The sequence below is a fragment of the Capricornis sumatraensis genome, chromosome 11 (genome assembly GCF_032405125.1).
Source record: "Capricornis sumatraensis isolate serow.1 chromosome 11, serow.2, whole genome shotgun sequence".
In the NCBI taxonomy this organism is placed as follows: Eukaryota; Metazoa; Chordata; class Mammalia; order Artiodactyla; family Bovidae; genus Capricornis; species Capricornis sumatraensis.
In genome coordinates, this window is record NC_091079.1 from 100,843,897 (window position 1) to 100,850,186 (window position 6,290).

General features: G+C 44.3%; 1 pseudogene; it reads right to left on the bottom strand.

Annotated features, from left to right (window-relative positions):
• Positions 1–1,927: 1,927 nt before the first annotated feature.
• On the bottom strand, positions 1,928–3,143 carry LOC138088365 (nucleolar RNA helicase 2 pseudogene; annotated as a pseudogene).
• Positions 3,144–6,290: the final 3,147 nt, after the last annotated feature.

Genomic DNA, 6,290 nt, shown 5'->3' on the forward strand with positions numbered 1-6,290 from the left:
AGCATTTAGTTTGGACAGGAATGAAAGCAACAGCAATAAAGGTGGTGTTAGAGAGAAACCCTGTGTGGAAGAGAGGGGACGCAAGCTCACTGGGCAGTAAGGTCACTGGCCAAAAATCAGGACACTTGGGAACGAGTGTGGACAACAACGTGTAAATTTAGGAATGCCAGTCATCTTCTTTATGCTCCTTGCACTCCATGCCTATAAAATGGAGGTAATCTAAAATCTACCTGGAAAATATGCAAAGTTTTTAGAAGACAGAAAAAAAGTACTACGTGAACGCAACAGAGCAATGTGTTTGAGAACAGCTGAGAGTAGATGGATCTGGAATGTGTGTGCTGCGGGCTCATTCATGTCCCTCCCCCGTTTATATGTGGAAGCCCCAACCCTAGAGCGTCACAGTAGGACTCTATTTGGCAATGGAGCTGTGGCCATTGTACTCAGCTAAGGTGCAGTTGTCTGGGGTGGAGTGGGCTCTGAGCTGATATGACTGGTGTCCTTTTAAAAAGGGGAAGCACGGACAGACGCACGCAGGGAGAGCACCACGTGGAGACGGCAGCTGTGCCGCCACGACCCAGCCAGCCGCAGAAGCGACGCGAGGCTGCAGCCGATCCTGCCTGAGCGCCTGCAGAGGGGGCATGTCCTACTCACGGGCACTCTTGCACTCCAGTCTCCAGAGACGTGAGACAAAACATTTCTGCTGTTTGAACCACTCAGTTTGTGGTACTTTGTTAACGCAGCCTTAGCGAACGATTATGGTGTCCCTGAAATGGTGTTCCTATAGCGAGGCTATCCGAATGGGCCGCTTCCTAATGTCACCTCGTGTAACAGATCCAACAATTCCATTAGAGGTCCAGACAGTGAACATGATGCCATTGTGAAGACCAAGGAGATGGGGCCTGTTTTCCAGCATATAGCTAAAGCTTCTTGATTTGCAGGTGAAAGTGAATCCCAGGGAGGCGGTATGTTCTGCCAAGATGTTCTCGGGGCTAGAACTTCATGTGTCAAGTTATTGGGCCCCAAAGAGTGGCTCAAAGTCCCTCCTTGTATCACCATAGTGGGTGTCATAGGTGGACGTGGACTGTATTGATTCGTTTAATCAGTTACTACTTATTTAATGTTGATTATGCCAAGTTCTAATCTCCTCCCTCAGAACATTTTCGTGGAAAGAAAGTTGTGCTAACTTTATTTAGCTAACTACCATGATGCCAGCTACCATGCTTCTCCACATCTGGGCATCCTGAGTAGGGAAACCAATCTATACGCCCTACTTTCTTTTCTCCTCTCCCCACCTCTTTTTCCAGCTCAAGACTTTCCTTTCTACCCACATTTGGCCTAAGACTCTGATTTAGAAGGTCTTATGTGCTACTCCCTCACGAGTCAGTGGGAGTCATGCCTGACTCTTTGCAACCCCACGGACTGTAGCCTGCCAGACTCCTCTGTCCTTAGAATTCTCCAGGCAAGAATACTGGAGTGGGTTGCTATTTCCTTCTGCAGGGGATCTCCCCGACCCAGGGATCCTGCATTGCAGAAGAGTCTTTACCAACGGAGCCACCAGGGAAGCCTCCTATTAAGAGATATTTCTAAGTATTAAGACAGGTCAGCTTAAAAAGTATCAGCAGATACATGCTTGACTGTATCTTATAATCTATAGATAGTACTTTAGAATATTGGATTAGAATAAAGGTGTAATAAATCCTTACACCTTTTCCAAAGGAATACCCAAGACAGAAGTAGCAATAAAGTTATAAATGACAGTCATCAACCAGATGAGATAATTTAGATGAAGCTTTTCTCTCTCGAAGAGATGGGGGCTGGGCCAGTGGTCAGGAAGGAAATACAACGTGCTTTGAACTTTGTATGAAAAATAATGCTCAGTTCCACATTGCTGAACATAGTTCTGTTTTTGCCAAATAAATTGTCTACTTCAAATTACTACTTCAAATGCTTTATTGAAACTCCGCTTCTGCCTTTATTTTGGAATCTGTTACTTTTGCTGCCCCTCCTGATCGCTGTCCTCTGAAGCTCCTGCTTCTTTCCTGCTGTCCCCTGACACCTCGGTGGCCCTCGCGCCGTTCCCTGAAGCCTCGGCTGCCTTCCCGCTGTCCTCGGAAGTTGCGATATCCTTCCCGTAGACCTTCTAGCTCTGGTTGCTCTGTGGCCTCAGAAAGCTGCCAGCGCCGAGAATCACGCCGCTCGTCCTGTACTTCTGTTACTGATGCAGTAAGGATGTCGAAGCAAGCACCCTGCTTTCCTTTGAGAATGACCATTCCCTTCACTAGCGTAACCAATGTCTGCCATTTCAATTGAGCACCGCAAGATCACGGCCATGAAGCCCGCTTCTGAGTTGCTCGAGGAGTGCTGGCCCACCGACGTGGCCCTGGAGAGGGGGCCGGGGGGGCTGCCAGGGCTCCGGGGCGCCCTTCTCCCCAGTCAGCTTCTCGGCTGACTGCTTGAAGTGACCCAGTGCAGTGGGAGGCACAGAGTCCCAGAGCCTGATGGCATCTTTGCTGGAAGCTTTTATTATCTCTGTTGCAGAAGAACACCTATTCATTTAAATCTGATTCCCACTTTTTGCTCCGCTTGGGCTAACTGGTATTCTTTGCGCTAACTGGTATTCTTTGCACTGGGAAAAGCAGATGTTAACCCCGGTCCTCCCCGCTCTACCTGTTTGCCCAGAATGATGAATGTAGGGTTCCACATTCTTTCGTGGTGAACGTTGAACAACAAGCTCAGCCTCGGGGATATCTAACCCACGCGCAGCAACATTGGTTGCAAGCAAAACCCCAACATCTCCATTTCTAAAGCCTTTCAGGGTGACTTCCCTTTGCTTCTGTGGAATGTCTCCGTGTAACGACTGGGCATCCTGTCTTACAGCCACATTTTGCGACAACTCTGGGCTTCTTTCTTCATTTCACAGAACATGACAGTGCTCCCTGGAAACCACTGTACGCTCGCATCACGTCTCCAATAACTGTTGCTCTGAGCCCAGTGGCACCTGATGGCCGGATGCTCTACAGTTTCTGCCGTTTTCTGCGTCTTTTTACCAATCAGGTCCACTTGTTCATATGTAGGTTTCATGTATTTCTTAGCAACAGTATACACCCAATGGGGGCACGTTGCAGAAAATAGAATTTTTTTTTCTGCAACACCCACACAGCTAAGGCTTTAACAAAACAAACAAACAAACAAACAAACAAAAACAAAAAAGCAAAAAAACCTTTTCCACTTCCATGTCCTGGGTGGGACAAGATCATGGAGACAGATACTCTATCAGGGCATGGAAATAATTTGAGTGGCAGAACTCATAAATAAAAGAAAGACAAACTAAATAACAAAGTGCTTTTCTCAGACAGCATAAAGTCAATAGATTTAAGGAGATATAATTTCCAGGAAGGGACAAGAAGGCATTCATTAATTGGCTCAATGTGCCAACTGAGAAATATTTTGCAATGTGATAAATTCATATTGTTTTTTAGTTTGTTTATACATTGGTCAAGATCTATGCTATTCAATATGGTGCCTATTTAGATTTAAATAAATTGAAATTAAACAAAATGAAAAATCCAGGTTCTCTGTCCCATTCACCACAATTCAAGTGTTTGACAACCTTCTATGGAGCATGGTTGCCATATTGCACACTTCAAATGCAGAACATTTTCATCATTGCATAAAACCCTATTTGACAGCATCAGTCTAGATGTGATAAATATGGAGCATGACATTGATTTTTTACTTTGGCAGTTAGGTTGATACAGAAGCAGGGATTGGGAAAGTTTTATTTTTACACAAATATTTAATATAATTTAATAAATTCTCAAAAAGTATTCAGGTAATTTAAGTAATTAAAAGATCAGTCAGAAAGGCCTAAAATAAAGGTGCCAAATGGTAGGTAAGGTAAAAAGGTGTGCAAAGGAGGAAATTGGCTGAAATACAGAAGTATTTTGTGTGCCGTGTAAGGTGCAGCATCTGAACTTGTTACTAGGAGAATGGTCTCAGTGATGCTCATAGAAATGACGTTGGGAACAATTCAGAGACTATGTTCCCTGGGTCTAGTGAGCGGAGGGACATCTTGATGAAACACGTATCAAATCTGATGTCATAACTATTCTCAGATACATGCTAAGAATAATGACTAAATGCTCTTAAAGCACAAAATTAAATGCTGTTTAACATATGAGATTCACCAGAAGAGAGAAATGAGACATGGGTTTATGAACTTGAACGTTTCATACAAAAATGCTAAATTTACAGCACACTGTGGTTTATGTGATAAAATCAGGATATTTTATGACATCTTTGTATTGAAAGTGAAGTGAAAATCACTCAGTCATGTCCAACTCTTTGTGACCCCATGGACTCCATGGAATTCTCCAGGCCAGAATGCTGGAGTGGGTAGCCTTACCTTTCTCCAGGGTATCTTCTCAACCCAGGGATTGAACCCAGGTCTCCCGCATTGCAGGCAGATTCTTTACCAGCTGAGCCACCAGGACAGCCCGAGAATACTGGAGTGGGTAGCCTATCCTTTCTCCGGTGGGTCTTCCCGGCCCAGGAATTGAACTGGGGTCTCCTGCATTGCAAGCGGATTCTTTACCAACTGAGCTATCTTTTGTGTTAATAATTTATTAGATGTTATCGCATTAAAATGTTTTAAATTATATGTAAAATTATAGTTAATTTCTGAAGCTAAGTTTTGCTTCAAGAATTCATTGACAATGTTAATTGCTATTTCCTCAGAAGAGGGAAATTTCTCTACATTGAATTTAATTCTAAGAACTACAATGACTCAAGAATGTTTTGTCTAATTTGGCTTTGCTGTCAATTTACCCGAATTATACAAAAAAATCTTTAACAATGTAACTAGTGTGCTGAAATAAAAGCAAGCCATATTTTTATGAAAAATATAATAATTTATGAATGGCATGTCTTTAGAACTCATTTTAACATGAGCAGTGTACCAACAGAACTGTCCCTTGAATTAAATTCAGTTATCTTTGACATTATACTTACTTTTGATCATTTAAAACTAATGATATTAAAAATATTTTTCAGTTTTGTCATTATGAAGGTTTACTTTTCAAGGAAGGAGGATAGAACACATATGTCTAAAATTTTTATTTATTTATTGGCTGTGCCGCACAGCATGTGGGATCTTAGTTCCTTGACCAGGATCGAACCCAAACCCCTGCAATGAAAGTGCAGAGTCTTACCCAGGGATGGCCAGGGAAGTCCCATAGGACAGAGTTTAACCAACGTCTGTCAGCGTGGTGCACACCTTTAACATACATTGTTATATGGCATGTGGGACTCTATTTGTCCCCTGGCCTTTGGTCTGGGAATAATAAGAGTGACCTGGCTCTGTTCGTTAGTCCTTCTGGAGGAAGTAAAAAATACCTTTTCCCACAGGTTAGAACTTCCTGTTTCAGGGCCTGAGAGAACTTACAGAGACGAGTACAGGATTCTAGTTCAGCTTCACAGTTCACCTGTAACTGTCACGTCATTTCAAACACTTGAGGGTTGAGAATATTTAGAGAAGATTGTGCTTACACATTTGCAGTGGGTTATACTTCAGTGGGGAGAAGGCAATGGCACCCCACTCCAGTACTCTTGCCTGGAAAATCCCATGGACAGAGGAGCCTGGTAGGCTGCAGTCCATGTGGTCACGAAGAGTTGGACACGCCTGAGTGACTTGACTTCCACTTTTCACTTTCATGCATTGGAGAAGGAAATGGCAACCCACTCCAGTGTTCTTGCCTGGAGAACCCCAGGGACAGGGGAGCCTGGTGGGCTGCTGTCTCTGGGGTTGCACAGAGTCGGACACGACTGAAGCGACTTAGCAACTTCAGTGGGGGCTTCCCTGTTGGCTCAGCGGTAAAGAATCTGCCTGCAGTGCAGAAGCCGCAGGAAACACGGGTTTGATTGCTGGGTTGTAAAGATCCCCTGGAGGAGGGCATGGCCACCCGCTCCAGTATTCTTGCCTGGAGAATCCCACAGACAGAGGGGTCTGGTGGGCTACAGTCCATGGGGTCGCAAAGAGTCTGACATGACTGAGCAACTGAGCGTGCATACTTCAGTGGATACCAAACCACCTCTTATGCCACCTCTGCAGAAACAGAGCAACAGGAAAAAGAAACGATTAGGTTCTGGTTTGAGGGATTTCACTTGTGCCCCAGGAAAAGTGTGTTTGGTAGCAGAGCTGCCTCAAACTGTGGACTGGTTGACTGAACGGAAGATAGGAAGACCCCTTCCCTTGGGCTCTGGCTGGATTTCTCTGCCTTGAATGTTGCAGA